Source organism: Balearica regulorum, chromosome 14 (genome assembly GCF_011004875.1).
Source record: "Balearica regulorum gibbericeps isolate bBalReg1 chromosome 14, bBalReg1.pri, whole genome shotgun sequence".
In the NCBI taxonomy this organism is placed as follows: Eukaryota; Metazoa; Chordata; class Aves; order Gruiformes; family Gruidae; genus Balearica; species Balearica regulorum.
The window spans coordinates 2884058-2900369 of NC_046197.1; the positions used below are offsets into that span (position 1 = coordinate 2884058).

Here is a 16312-nt window from a genome sequence, read left to right on the forward strand (position 1 = left end):
GATGTGACAGCTCACTTTGACGTTAGTTGCAAGTATTTTGCAAAGGGTAACATTGCATTTTACCCTTTTTTTTTTTTTTTTTTTTTTCTCTTTCTCTGTCTTGTGCTCCAGTGCTTGGCCATCCTGGTGGTCTCCTCCAGACCACGCTCCAGTATCCCAGTGTATTTGGTATAGCGGAGTGCCCAAAACTGGGGCCAGTACTCCAGACGTGGTCTTACACAGCCCAGCATGGCTCTGGCTGCGGTCTCTTCCGCTGACGGCAGCTTGGTGCGGTGCTTCCCGATGGTGTGGCCGTGGCTTGTTGTTAGGTCCAGACACCAACAGGATAAGTAAATATAAAATGCAGGGATTGTTATTTTTCTAAGCGTGATTTATTATCGGAAAGGGGAGTGTTATAAGTGCTTTTTGCAGTCATTTTTTGTGTATCTAAGTGCTTTCAGTTTTGTGACTAATTATTAACTAAGCCTGTTCTTTCTTAGGGCAAGGAGAGACGCCTTCTCTTTATTGGGTCAATTCATACTGTTTATTTTTAAGTAGAAGAGGGTGGTTACTTACTAGATTACTATAAACTTAGCCAGTGAGCTAGTGTTGAGCTATGAACCAGAGCTCTTCCCCCTCAGTTTCCTTAGCCGAGGAGCAGAAGCGTGTTCCCTGATGTCAGAAGACTAGCAAATGTACTAAACATCACTCAGTTTCGGTTCCCGATTTTCCCCAGGCACGACGTCCAGCAGTCACTCGTAGCTGACTGGCTTTTACTGACCCGCGCCGGCTGCGTTCGTTTTGTGCAAATGTGCAGCAAATGAAAGGGGAAACGGGTTTGCTGGTATAAACAACTTAATACGTACAAGTGCTTTTTTGGGAGGGGGGGCTTGGTTGTTTTCAGCAGTTTTTAGAGAGCGCTAAGGATCATACGTTGCATCCCCAAGCTGCAAGTTTGTGTCAACAGAAGAGTGACTCTGGTCAGGAGCCTGCTTCTCTTTCTGAGCAGCTTTTCAGGTTATTTCACCTGTGGCTGTTAGTTGGTGGGCACTTCTCTCACCTTTGGCTTTTCTTCAGAAGTTGCCAGTATTCAAATTTTGTTAGTAGTTTACTTAATCAATAATCTTTATGATAGAGATTAGGAGGAAGTGGTGATACGACTCCCTCTTGAGAGATATTTCACTAAGCTGCTGTCTGCTGCAGAAGGGATTTCCGAATGTAGAAAAAAGTAACGTGAGCTTAGGGATCTGGTCCTTATTCCTTTGGATCACTCGCTAGCCTGCCTTTTGCTAGTGTTTCTCTCTTGTACCATTTAGAGACCACAATCTGTCGTCTCTCAGACTGGGCAGGATATGTCCCTAAGGAGGCAAGTACGTTTTTTTGGTGATGGATTCACGTGTCAAACAAGATACTAGACCTTGCCTCAAGAAATCCAGAGCCATTGCTTATAGCTGCAACAGATAAGCATCATTTCAAATATAAATTTATGTTCCTCAGAAAAGCTAACACAATCACACTACACTTAATATATTTCACAAGTAGTGCGCAGGAGCTGTTATTCCTGATACCTCTTACAATGCATCTGTAGAAGACTACATCTCGGAGTAGAGAGCTGATGTTAGCCACACCTCCACATTTATGCTTTCTCAACCTCCTTTGGAAAAGAGGATTTTTTTTTGCTGTCTGATTCTGTTATGGTGCAAAGAAATTCACTAGGTAACGTGCCTTGCTCTCTGCCTGCCTTCTAGTAGTGCCGTGCTTATGCTGGGGGGGGAGCGAAATCTTTCTTAGGAGAGGAGAAGGAAACGCAAGGCAGTCTGTCCCAGGTGTAGTTCATGTAGTCCTCTTCCTTGGAGGTGTTTGGTCTGTTTCCCACCGAAGAATTTTAAGAGAAAAATACAACCAAATATTTCCCGCTAAGGTTGAAATTACGTTTGTGCAATATCTTCATGCAGCACTGGCAGACTTTCTTATCGGAAACGGCACAGGCAGGAGAATTGGATCCCTCTTTAGTAGGGAATTAAGCAGCAGTCTTGATACCAGTATTAGTAATGATTTTGCTGATATTAATAATTCCACTCTAAAAGTCATCGTCATAAGGACATTTATTCTTTCAGTGTGAAAAGTTCCAGGGGTGCTTAGTGGGCAGGTCATTCCTAGGGTTCCCTGGGCCTCCTTTATTTTCATCCGATGAGTTGCTCCGTAGGTCCTGAAGGCTGTTGGGTCTTCGCATCTGTGCTTTGGTTTTTGTGATCCTTTGAAATGGCAGTAGAATCCAAATAAATCAAAGGAGGTGTCAGAGTTGAGGATAGGACAGCTGTCTACAAACCCAAATTTTATCAGTTTTACCATCTGTCCAGTGTGGAAGTGGTACAGCAGAGAAAGAAGGAACTATAACCAAAACTTTGTATTACTTTCCATAATATGTCTATGGCAAAGCAGTCATGTTCGCAGAGCCCCATGATGGAAAGGCATTATTTTGTGGCACAGGATGGGCTCTCAGTGCTTCACGCAAGTGGATTTTGCAGCAGATACTTGGGAAGTTTTAGAGTTGACTTTGTTGCCCTAGAGAAATAACATAGGTCGTCTTCATCCCAACCTTTTCACTTACTTTGTAGGTATTGAATTCTGTCCAGTGGCTTTGCAGTGGTGTTTTTAGAGACTCAGCTGAACTCTTTGCTTCTTAATTTTACGTGTTTTTCTCATTCCTCAAGTTCACACACAATTTTTGATATAATTATTAAGCCAGACTTTAGGGATGATCTGAACTACACTTCTGAACCTGGGGTTTTTTGCATCTATTCTACTTTTTTTTTTTTTTTTAAATAAAGAAGCTGCTAAATATTTACTACAAAGTGTATGAATGCAAACATCTTTTGACATGTTTGTGGATGTCACTTTTGACACGTCTGTGGAAAAAACTTCAGCCGTTTTTCTTGGATAGAGACTTGGAATTGAAAAATTCCTGTCAAGGAATGTGCATGTTGTAACTGATAAATGTCATTGTACCAAATAGATTAGGGTCCTGCATTCAGAGAGAAGTTCAAATTTCAAAGATAATAGTGTAAAAAAAAAAATAATTTAAAATTATTAATGAATGACAGTGGACTTTAAAGTTCTCTCTATATGAGATACTCAGTAACTAATAGTTAAATGCTCTATTTGAAAAATCAATTAAACAAGGATCAAATGAAGATATCTAAAGTTGTATATATGATTGCCAGGCTTGAATGCACACTTGAACTTACTTTGAAAATCAGAGGACTTCTGTCTGCTTTTGAAGATACTTGAACTAGAGAATTTATTCAAGGCATATAATACTGAAAAAATATGTACCCTAATGTTACAGGAATCCACGTACAGTTCTGTACACGTAAGCTCAGGTTGCTAGAGTAGATGTAATCTGAAAGTCTCAAACTTTAGGTATAAGTATGTGTGTGGTGGGTTGACCCTGGCTGAGGGCCAGGTGCCCCCCAGAGCTGCTCTATCACTCCCCTCCTTCATTAGACAGGGGAGAAAAAGTACAACGAAAAGCTTGTGGGTCGAGATAAGGACAGGGAGAGATCACTCACTAATTATCGTCGTGAGCAAAACAGACTGAACTGAGAGAGGGAATTCATCTAATTTATTACTAGGCAAAACAGAGTAGAGGAATGAGAAATAAAACCAAATCTTAAAACACCTCCCCCCACCCCTCCCATCTTCCTGGGCTCAACTTCACTCCCGGCTTCAACCTCCGTCCCCCTGTGCCACTGAGGAATGGGGGTTACAGTCAATTCATCACACGGTGTTTCTGCCGCTTCTTCATCCTCAGGGGGAGGACTCATTGTTCCCCCGCTCCAGCGTGGGGTCCCTCTCACGGGAGACAGTCCTTCACCAACTGCTCCAATGTGAGTCCTTCCCACAGGCTACAGTCCTTCACGAACTGCTCCAGTGTGGGTCTCTCCCACGGGGTGCAGACCTTCAGGAGCAAACTGCTCCAGCGTGGGTCCCCCACAGGGTCACAAGTCCTGCCAGCAAACCTGCTCTGGCCTGGGCTCCTCTCTCCACGGATCCACAGGTCCTGCCAGGAGCTTGCTCCAGCGTGGGCTTCCCACGGGCCACAGCCTCCTTCAGGTGCCTCCACCTGCTCTGGTGTGGGGTCCTCCACGGGCTGCAGGTGGAATCTCTACACCCCCTCATCCTCCCTCCATGGGCTGCAGGGGGACAGCCTGCTTCACCATGGTCTTCACCATGGGCTGCAGGGGGATCTCTGCTCCGGCGCCTGGAGCACCTCCTGCCCCTCCTTCTGCACTGACCTGGGTGTCTGCAGAGTTTCTTACATCTTCTCACTCCTCTCTGGCTGCAAAAGCTCTCTCTGACTGTTTTTCTCTTCCTTAAATATGTTATCACAGAGGCGCTGATTGGCTTGGCCTTGGCCAGCGGCGGGTCCGTCTTGGAGCCGGCTGGCATTGGCTCTGTCAGACACAGGGGAAGCTTCTAGCAGCTTCTCACAGAAGCCACCCCTGTAGCCCCCCCGCTGCCAAAACCTTGCCACACAAAACCAACACAATGTGTTTTGGGAAAAATGGTGAGAATTAGGCCAAATGCCTTTGAATTCAGTACTGAATAGTAAAAAAGTAGGATGCCTGGTGCTAAGCGATTATCATTGCTCTACTCTAGAGACTTTTATATTGTCCTGCAGTATCTATTAAATTCTTTTTGAGTCCTGCTAACTTCAAAGTTAGCTTTTGGTGCAGCTTTTGGAGGCAAAAGCCCTTTCAGATTCCAACTCGGGCCATGGAAACCATAGCTGGCACTTTGTTTAACGCTATCCTTTTGTTCAGAAATTTTAAAAAAATTTGGCAGTTTTCCTTGTGGAGCGACATCAAACCCAATGGTCTTCAGGACATGAGGAGATGATTGCTGATGGTCGCAGCTTTGGTTTCAAGGCTTCGTTGCACAATATAGTGGTTTCAGCCATCCCCTGCCTTTTCGATCCGCTGTCCCATGCAGCTTCTCACCACCTCTTGTTTATGCCGCTACAAGATGGTGTGCTGTAACGTAAAGTCAGTCACTGATCCGATACAGATTAAAAATAATCTTCCAAAAAGAGGAACCTGAGACACTGGGCAACTGTTCCTCCCGTTCTCAAATCCTTTTCTGTAGAATTTACCGTGATGTGTCTTTTCTATTAATCAGCTGTAACTTGTAGGGAGAAGCGATGCTGGCCTTACAGGTCAGGAGCATTTAGACAGCCATTATATAAATCATGCGAAATCTAAATTATGCAGTTGCATGTTCCTTTTAATACCTGGATAAAATGAGCATTCGAATGCAGTGTGTCTGGCTAACCCCAGGCCAGGCTGAGCAAATATTTGGAAAAAAAAAAACCACCACCAAAACCAATTTGGGTATTTTTTTACCTCTTGTATTACTGAAAGCTGCTTTCTTTAGCTGAAGTTAGTCTGCAGCCTTTTTTGAGATAAGGTTTTCTCTAGGCTTTCAGTTGCTTGGATATCAGCAATTACAAAAACACTGAAATTGTGTACAAGCAAAAGATTGTGTTTCAGACAATTAACGAGCGATTAGGCTTTCCTGAATAGTTATGATGGATTGATACAGTTTCATGAGTTGCCAGATCTGCAGTATGTTGCCATACATCTTTGGAGGAAAAAGCTGGATTTATAACAGCATGGGATTATTTCTTGGAGTAGCTGGCTGGTTTTAGGCTTTGTTTTTGTTGACTATTTCATTGTAGTGGCTACTTTTTCTATATTTCTTTTGTGTGCAAATACCTTCTATTTTGCAAAAGAAAAATACTTGACGGTTACTGTAATTTTATTATTTCAGACTCCTCAGTGTTTTTAAGTAACCTTTTTATAACTTTTACAGAAAAAATTTGTATAGAAACCTCTTCAAAATCTGGTTAAACTTTTGCTGATCCTTGGGGAAGAGCAAAAACCAAAGAATGAGAATAAATTCTGATGTAGTTCTGTTGGCCAGGGAAAGCAAGGAGGGATGTAGAGGGACAAGTGCTGGAATCTGCTCTTAGAAAAATTAGAGAAAATACATAGGCGTGCTTGGAGAAAAGTATTGAATGTTTAATTGAGGCTTATAGCTTCTTTTAAATCTCAGCCCTAGTGTATTAGTGTTTAATGCCAGTGAATTGGTGTCTGTGGGCTTGTAGTTATTTGGAGTTGCTTATTTTTAAATTATTCTTCAGTTATGTGTGCTTCGATACGTGGTATTTGTGGTTGTTGCTCAGCCACTTTTCTCAAGCTGGAAGTACGTGTCCGCTGCTTCTCATCCTTCTGTTCCACGTAATTGTTTTGCTGGGGCTTAAAGGGCTGCAGATCTTTCCTACATCTTAGAGGAAGGCAAAGGTAAGAAGCACCAGCGCATGTGGCGAGCAGTAATGGATAGGAGAAAAAAAACGCATCAGGTTTTGAAAAAAGGACTTAATGATCTGGATCTTTAACTGGCTGCAGTGTCCGTGTTTCTGATGCCCATTAGTGTCCCGTCCTTCCTACAGCTTTTTAGCCACCTTCGTGTTGCGGGATGTGCCTGTCTTGTGGCTGGCACGTGGAGGTAACTAAATTTGGACAGAGCTGGTTTCACAGGGAACCGGCAGCAGGGATCCGAACCTAAATTCCCTCTGGGAATCCAGGAATAACCCTTCAAGTATTTTAACTTTGCACCAGGCAGCCAAGTTGCAAATGTAGTTAATCTTAACATAGGCTAATTTATTTTTGATGAATATGAAGTCATCTAATTACAGGCTTTGCCTGAAATTTGCTTCTGAGGTGTTACATAGCCTACCTTTAATCTGAAATACTGTTAACAGGCTCATTAATTGTGTACGGGAGAGCGATGTGTTCTCTGCCGTGTTTACCCATGAACGTAACGCAGAGAAAAACATCCAACTTACAGCTTTTGTACACAGCCTTGTACAACATGAAGTGTAATTTGAATTTTGCCTTGCACCTTACTCGGGCTGTCCGCAGAGTGCAAACGCTTTTGGAAACGATGCTCTGTGTGAACTACTTTGCTTGCAGGAGGTGCACGCGAGCGTGGTTCGGGGCTTTGAAACGTGAGTGCTGATGTAGAAATAGCGTGCTAGCTCCAAAATGTCTTGGCTGCTCATAGAGTCCTTGAAGTCAGCTGCTGTTTGTGTGCTTAAATTCCTCGGTTAAAGTGGTGGATGTACTAATTTGAGCAGTCAGCAGTGAAATGCAACTTTCTAAATAGTTCATTTTCCTTTTACGAATCCTAGAAATGAATAGATGAGTGAATCTGAAGAGGTTTCTTTGCATCTGCTCTGGAAGGAAGAAAAGTTATTATAATCCTGAGCCAGTATTTTCCCTTCAATTTACATTTGTGATGGTTTTTTTATACAGTAAATAAAAGCTAAAGAGCCTCTTTACCAGGTATTGAGACAGCTTCTAGGGTAGTAAATACTACTTAATGTTGCCATTATAAAAAAAAAAAAAAAAGCAAGCTTGACATATCTAATCCTCCTAATCCAGTTATTTAAGGTAGCATTCGGTATAGTTGTAGACACAAATGGTCTGAACAAACATGTCTGTGATATAGTGGAAGCTCAGAAACCTTGTTGCATTTACTTCAGTAATTTCAAGGAGTTCACTGTATAGGTAATGTGGTTTGAAGTTTCCCTTGAGTCTTAAATATACAGAGGAAAAACTGGTTTACTTCGTGATGCATAAAGATTAGAAGTGCAAATAGGTTCTACCTAAATAGGTTTCTTTGGAAAATTAGTTAGAGGAACCATTAGCGATATTGTTAGTGCAAAAATAATAGTAATTGTAGCTGAGAACTTGAGGTAACTTGTCTTAATTAAAAAAATAAAAATTAAAAAAACAGAGTACCTTGCTCCTAGTGTCCGTGTACCTTTCTACAGGTGGTTTGTTATAGCCATATTTCTGATGTAAACACTTTACTGTGAAAATTATTATTTGCAGATGGAAAGGATTTCTCTTTTGGGGTATTCGTACTTTGTTGTGAAAGTTAATTCAGAAACGTTTTAGGAAAGTGATCGCAACCATTTGCAGCGATACCGATGATAAGCCTGAGGACTGCTTTGATATACTGGTTAAGTATTGAGATTTTTCTGCTCTGGGCAAGAACGTGGATTGCTGCTGTACCGCGCACGTACAGTATCTGCCAAGAAAGGCTGAGTGACGGTGGAGTGAAAGGCATGGACTGAGACAGCTGAAAACCAAGCAACGCTTGGAAGCTGAAGGTATAATTAAACCTCCTCTTAGGCTGGGAAAGGGCTGCAGAGTCCAGCTGGTTAGAAAAATAAAGGCAGTTCTCAGCTGAAGTAAAACATGATCAGTAAGCCCCAGGTGGAGCGGTGCAGGAAGGCTTGCTGCCTGCCCCTTACTGCTGGATACGCTTTCACAACCTAAGATGAGGAGGAGGATGGATGAGGAGGATGATGATGGTGATGATGATATTATTATCATCATTATCATTACTTCAGTTTTTTTGACTACCAACTTGAGCTGAGCAAGCAAGCACTGTGGAAAACGTTACATACAGCAAGGCTTAATGTGGCCCCCAACGCTTGCCTAGCTGAAGTTAAAACTGCATTTGCCATTTCTTTAGTAAGCTGATTCTGCATGAAACTGGTACTTTCAGTTTTGAGGGGCAGGTGTAGAGAAAGTGATTTAAATATATATATATATTTGGGGCTCAACGTATTTATATTCAGCAAAATAGTTTGCATGATGTGCAAGTTTTGCAAGCCTTCATGCTTCGGTACTCGGAATGGTGCAGGGATGAGTCATCAAACTGCAACAATTACACAATTCAGTGCTCATTGTCCTTGTAAATACAACATATTAATATAGGATGGATACAGACAGTTTTTGATCACTGACTCTTTACTCCAGACACTCAGAAAATTAAATGAGAGTTAGGGTGTGTTTGAAACAGTTACGCAAGGAGTATATTAGACATGATCCTGCAGTACCTCTTGAGGTAGGCGTTCCTCTAAGAAGTAATAAGCTGTTTACAAAAAAAAAAGCCCCAACAACGGAGAACCTGAATTGGCTGATGGATCAAAAGCATCCTCCCCATCTAGTTTTAGAAACCATACCTGCTGCTGAAAACACTGGATGTCTCTTGGGATTGCAATAATGGTATTTTTTTTTCCTAGTGATGTCTGTTTGCTGAGAGGAAATAGAGGCATGCTTGAAACCAGCTCGTAACTTGGACAAAAGTAGCACCTTTTTTTGTTTCTTATTACATCCTAAATAGGCTACTAGTTGAATCAGTGAATAATTCTGGTTTTTACACTATTTTTTATGGGAATCTGTATTACGCTATTTCTGCAGTTCTAAAAGCCAGCAGGGTGATTGTGCTGTTACAGTACGTACTTCAGCAGTTGTGGTTTGCAGGTTGGGGTGTGAATTCCCAAACGAACTGCTGCGCCGGGCTGGTTCAGACTGCAGTTTGTGCACGCAGCTGCCTATTAAAAGGATGTGCCATCACCAAAAGCTCCGCGGTGGAGTCGGAGTCCTTGTTTAGCGTTTCCTGGAATTGGATCAGAATAGTAATTCTGAACTGCTGATCATTTCCATGTATAATTACATTTTAAAAACAAACTACATCGTTTAGTCCTCTGTGGACACAGCCCACGTTGATCTGACTTTTGAGATGAACTTCATGTTAAGTCAGACATACTGAATACTAAGAGATACACAGTTACGTATTTACAGAAGATCAGCCAATTGATTTTGTGATGAGGTTAAGGTGAAGAGTGATACTTTGAAACAGTTAAAATAGTGGTACTAATTGCCAGTCATCAAAGCATTAGTGACTAAACAAGATAACCTGTTTAGTACCCGCTTGTATTCTTTTGAACTTGCAAAAATAACTGTTCTGGAACATTTAGGTGAAGAATGACTTGAGATTTTCTTTCTCTGAGCAGAGAGAGCAGGCAACTGTTGGGTTTTGGGGATTTACTAATCTGGACAGACCTTCCTAAAATTAGGCCCTTGAGAGGTGTCAAATGGAGCATGTAAAAGCATTGGGTGCCTTTTACAAACATCACATCTACAACTTGCGATCAAACTGCAGTCTGTGGTTTTAGAGACTTTAAATACCAACTGGATAATGCTTTGCTGGTACTGAATTTTCACGATCTTCCTGTAAACTTCTTGGTGGTTAGTCAGAGACCGGATAAAAATGATGCCTTATTTTCAGTATGAGGGGTTTTTTTCTAATTTTGCCATCAGCTGTTGTATCTTGGTAGACTCTTTTAGTATTTCAAGTATATTTTTGTTTGAGCTTCCAGCAAATAACTGCACTAAAATAAAACCTGGCAACTGGGAGAATAGCTAGCTAGGTAAGAAATGAAGCATATTGAGCTTAAGTTGTGCTGATCCCTAGTGCTTACATAAATAGCTTAATTTAAGCTGAAACAAGCAGTTACTAATACAGATGTCAAATACAGACATGTCCATGGTCAGCAGAATTAACTTTCAAGTTAAAATCATAGAATCATGGAAAATCTCAAGTTGGAAGGGATCCGTAAGGATCATCGAGGCCAGCTCCCTGCTCCTTGCAGAACTACCTAAAACTAAATCAGCTTTAACTTGATGAACCTTAGAGCTTTGTTTTCAAAGTGCTTTATAGGGACAGCGGATTGAGCTTATCTCAATCCATCAAACATTTTCAGAAACTCTTTTTTTTTGGAAAATCATTTGGCCATAAGCTCTATTTTCTACTTTTCTCAAGGTTTGGGGTTTTTTTCCCTACGTAAAGGTATGATTATCTTGCTAAATTAAAAAAAAAAAAAAAGTGTATTTTATCTTGGTAATGGAGAAATATTGGAAGGAACTGTTTTCTACAGGCGACGTGAGTGAGGTTAAACCCGTAGCTGAAGGTATGTTATTGGTGGTGCTGTCTTCTTTGTGAAGCCAAACATCATTATTGCGTAGGTTTGACTAACTGTCCGTACCTTTTTGTGCTTACTCCTTTGATAAGGGAATCTTTTATGTTGTTCCTCTGTATCTAGCCAATGGTGATGCTTCTGAAGATGTTTTTTGAAGCGATGAATCTTTGCAGTGGTTAGGATAAGCACACTTTGTCAGCGACCACCTATTTCTGACCTGGCATTTGGAAGCGCTGTAGTATTCTTGCATTTCTTTGCAGACTGGTGTATCCAGATTTTGAGGGATGTGATAACTAAGGGATTTGGTCCTTGCTGTGAGAAGAGTTGGTTCACATCTTAGGCAGGTCAAGTTAGTGGTTCTCCCAACTTCGTTCAGTGTTTGTGCTGCAGTATATTTTTGTTGGGGGTCTCTCAGTAGTTAAAAGAAGAAAATCCCCTCCTTTCCCTGATCAAGTATCAAGATGTTGTTAATAAACACTGCTTAACGGATTCCTGGATTAGAAAATCATGACCATTGCATCCTAAGGAGAGACTGGCATTCATTTCAAAAAGCTTTAAACTATTCGGGGGGTTCCGGCTATATTAAAAGCAAGAAGCCATGACACATGCTCATCGCTTTTAGATGATAAAGATGGTTACCCAGCTTTCTTCCTCACTGATGTGGTCCAGTTGTCACATTGGATGGTGGATTCCTCTCCTCCTCTGGGTGAATGCGTAATTAATACCTTCAGCAATCCTTGTGCTGGCAGAGCTGGTTTCAGAAGGCAATTTGAGTATACAGAGCTCGAGCTTAATCTGCGGCGTTTGACTTCAAGATATCCAAGTATGTATTAGTTATTTTTTATCATTTCTGCAACTTCTCTAAAGTCAGAAGTAGATGTGATTTGTTAAAGGAGATCAGAGCCCGTTTAGCTGAACGGGTTTGATTAGTTTTGCTTATTTTGTGATTTAAATGAAATTTCCTGGTGTCTTTTCCAGTGAGTGGGATTTTTGTCAAAAATTAGGTTTTTAAAGACTTAGCTTGGTCTTTAACTCAGATCAGAATTACTGGTGTAGTTTCAAGGGTAGTGGGAAATAGAAGTTCTTGTTTTCTATCACTTTCCCTTTCATTATAGCCAAAAAAATGCAGTAATTGAAGACTGCTATTCTTTTTTTTTCAAGGCAACACAGCTATTGTCTAGTTTTGTCCATCCGTCCGTTGGTGGGATTAAGTTTCTCACTGAAGAAACACAGCAACGTTGTCTGCCTTGCTAGGTACCTCTGCTGCTACTTGTGTGTCTTGTCCCAGTTCCCAGGATTACTGCTATCACTTCTGTAATTGCTCTCTCGATACTGGAACTAAAACTGGGTTAAAGAACAAAGCTGCATCATGCTGTTTCTCTTCAGAGTCAATTAAGTGACTGAAGGCACTCCCAAGTCCTTGCATGGTGCAAACCTAAGCGTTCCCTGCCTGTAGCTAACACAAATCTGCTTAGCCTGTACAGGTTTGATAGATTTCTGCTAAAAAAGATGCAGCTGTTTTTTTCCCTCTATCTCCTGAGTGAGATGAACCTTGCAGGCCGAGTGCCATTCATCTGCAGAAAAACTTAGGTGCTTTTGCACCTAATGTCGTACAATCGCACCTGTGTGGAACTATTGTGCTTGAGACGCCAGTTTTAGTTGCTGCCAGGTATCTAAGGATCTTAATTGAAATTCTGATTTATGAAGTTTTATAATACCTACAAAATTTTTTGCCTTTGGGGATCATTCATGATTGTTTTTACTTTGGAAGTTTTTCATAATCTCCAAAGGAAATTAGCTTTATGTAATTATGCTGCTGTCAGAACCTCTTTTGCCCCAAATAACTTTTGAACCTCTTTGCTTTGTTCATCTGCATCTCGTAGAAATCCCAAAGACAGGGATTGTGGGGCAGAACGACTAAAGAAAGCTTGAAGTTACTGCGGAACTAGGCGAGGAATATGGAATGCAAATCTTCAGGAAACAAGCTTTTAAACTTTTACAAATTGCTGTACAAGCTGCAGATTTTACTGCCATTGCTGGTTTTACCGTTAGTGAAAATAAAGACAGAGGCTTTCTTCAGTGTAACTTTATTCAGTTGGGTTCTAAGAACTCTAAGGCAACGGAAAACTCTGCTCAGACCCATTGTTCCTACTTCGCTGTTGCTGCCATTCCCAGTAGGGGATGGAGGGCGCTGATGCCAGGCTAATTAAGGAATGACAGCTGGGTGGAAATATCAGTCTCCTTTTGCAAGAGCTGTGAGCAACTTACCAAGAATTTCTGGAAAAAATGAACTTACGAACAGGATTAATTGACAATATTTAGAAGCTAGGCTTCCTCTGTGAGAAGGTGCTAGGCTTTTGTTGTTGTAGGGGTAAAAAAAATCAAGCTTGTTCTTTCAGAGTCTGCAAGTTGCGGGTCAATCGTATTGCAGGAGTAACTGAAGGAGAGCTCATCGCTTGCTTCAGGTCTTGATGCTGTTCAGCTGCAGAGAAATGGAGCGGGGTCCATGTTAAATCCACCGTAAAGCTCCTCGGGAAAGCTGCGGGGGCAGCCGGCACGGTGGCTTTCTGTAGAGGGTGGGTGGGGTAAACAGCAAGGTACGGGGTGAGGGAAGGGAACACCATGATGAAGGGGAGAGTTGAGCTTGTAGATGTGTTATCTTCCTTCTTGCACAAGAGCTGGAGGCCTTCCCCAGCAAGGACTGGTGACACCAGCTGTTAGGAATTTTGAAATTATTCTTCTGCCAAGTGCTGTGGATGTACAGGACAGATTAGGGATGTCTAATTGCTTTTTCCAGACAACAGGACAGGATCCACCCGCTCATCTTTTAGTCTTCAGTTAATAGGCTAAGTGGTTTAGAGACACATTAGAGTCTTGAGTTGGGATGTACGTGATCTGGGGAATGACCCCTAACATGAAGCGTTTAAGACAAAAGTAGAGCGAATTTATTAGGAAGAGAAGATATAATAGGGAGAACAAGCTATGTAGTTGGGAGCAGAAAGGGAAAGAATGAAGGATTAAAACTGTCAAGCTCTAAAGCAGAGTAAGAAAAAGTAGAGTGAGTTTAGGAAGGGAAAAGAGAGAAAATGCAATAAACACTGTAGTAGATACCGTTAAATTAACATGTCTACCTACTTCCCGGTTAAGTGCATAAATACAATGTTTAATTTCCAGCCCTAAAAATCAATCCATGTAGTCCGTCCTTACATTCATGGCCCAGATGCTGAAAGGGCATGGAAATAATCTCTCAGCAGCAGTACTGCCTGCGCTGGGTCACCACTTGGGGGATTTCAGACACTGTCGTCTTAGCCAAGGACGTAGCATCTCCCTAAAGCCCGCTGCCCAGTTTTCCTTACCGAGGCAGCAGCAGAGGCACAGTAGAATTGAGGAGGTGCACAACAAAGACAAAAACTTGCTCTGCAATTTGTAGCCTGGCATGGAAGTCCGATCGTTTTGTTGAAGTTTGTGTTCTTGCACACTTTGCGTTACAGTGCTGCTGTAGATTTATTATATGTTCCTAGAACAAAAGGACATAACATTTAGGAGACAGTTCTTACCCTACATCCCAGGGAAAGGTAGCAATGATCTCTGAGGTGTTTCCCAATACAGGAGCAGAAGAAAGCAATGGCAGGGTCTTGCCGTGACCTACTGAAGGAAAGTTAGGTTGGGGCTAAATTGATACAATGTGGGATTTTGGCTGCATACGCTGACCCCGTTCTCAGTGGGAGTTCCTGTGCCGTGTCTTAGCACAGAGGATTGATGCATATATTTACTCTTCAGCTGCGACAGGGGATGAGATGTTCTTTACTCATTTAAGCACATACTAATTGAAAACACTTTTAACAACATATAATCACTGTAATGAGTATTTCTACCCATTCAAATTTAAAATTTAAAAAAAAAAAAAAAATCCTGCAAAGTTCCCTGGAGTGGTGGTTGCTGGTGTGGGCCACTTGGGTACCAGTAAGTCTGTGGCTGGTTTGTGCTCCCTCTTGTGGCACCGTGCGGTGGGAGAGCATCGTTTGCACATCGTTTGCACATTGGTCATAGTGCAGTGTGTAGTTACGAATAACTGGAATGGCCCTCGAGACAATAATTTTGAAAATGTAGGCAGTGTCATTTACTTTTCCAGTGTTACTGTTCTATGTATGTCCAGAAACACTAAAATATGTGTATCTGTGGAGTAACACAAAACCTTTACTGCCTTTGTGCGCTTTTGGATTCCCCGCTAGCCGTCTCCTGGGCTTGTATTTGTCATTGTCATGTGCGCCATAACTAGATAGACTTGAGTTTTTCCATCGCCCAGTGGACATAGTTTTTATAACGTAATCTCTCGTCCTCGTGATGCATGTTTTTTTCAGACCTAACTGCAAGGCAGAAAAGGGCTCAAGGTAAACTTGAGACAAAGCAGTGTAGTCTGGCGATGGAGGAAGGCTTGCCTACAGGGGTAACACTGTTAATTTTTCAAGTTTTCTGGTTTTGGTGCAGTACATCCCTTATGCAAGAAAGAAGAGGAGATGAAGCGGTGAATGCTTTGAGGTGGAATTGTGTTTTAAATGGGGGTGGATGTAGTTAAGGGGTTAATCCACAGCCCGTGATGGAAAGATGAAAGGAGTTGTGTGACTTATTCCATCATGTGTTCTGCCTGAGTGCGTTGTTCCTCTTTCTGCTGAGACAGCTGATAGAGGGGAAGAAGGCTGAAATAAATACAGACAATGTTTTAAGATGTTCAGTTTTTCACGATAGCGTTCTGCCTGTTAGCCAGTGTCTCCTGGGCACGAATACCAGGGAGGACAGGGTTGGCGGGAAGCTAAATGAGCAGGAATCACCTAGGTGTGGGGTACCGATGAGGAGGTGGAAATAGATGGTCGTGGTGGTATGGACAGCAAAAGGGAGCAGATCATTAAGGAACAAAGGAGTGAACGATTTTGAAAAACTGAGGTAAGGTCTAAAAGAAATGTTTGCAGCTGAACGTTTATAGAAATTCTTACATCTCAATCTCGAACAAAAGGGAAGAAAAAAGTATGCAGGAGCGGTTATGATGTGGGGAGAGCACTGTAATTAAGTCAGGGTGAAGAAAGATGGTGACTGCCAAGGGTTATAGGGCACAGACGGTGGCAGTGAATTACAGAGACCTTCTGCAGAGAACGGTCCCTCCTCCTTGTGGTAAGCTAGAGCTGGCAAAAACATTGATATTCTGTTGCATGTAAGTAGTGTATAGTGATTTTTTTTTTTTTTCCCCAACTAGATGTATGCAATTTAACTTTGGCAGAAAGTGCTAGTTGATTACTTTGACAGGTTTAATTACTTTGGCTTGAGTAGGATGAAAGTGAATTTATTTCCCAGTGAGACAAGTGTTGAAAGGCTGCATGAAAACCTGTCAAAGGAAATTGAAGAGGGGTTGGGGAGTTATCTTTACAGTAAGTGGAA

General features: G+C 41.8%; 1 protein-coding gene across 3 annotated transcripts in view; it reads left to right on the forward strand.

Moving 5' to 3' along the window:
* Positions 1-16312, forward strand: part of FBXW11 (F-box and WD repeat domain containing 11) — a 77105-nt gene that overhangs the window by 23703 nt on the left and 37090 nt on the right. The gene's annotated exons all lie outside the window — the stretch shown is intronic.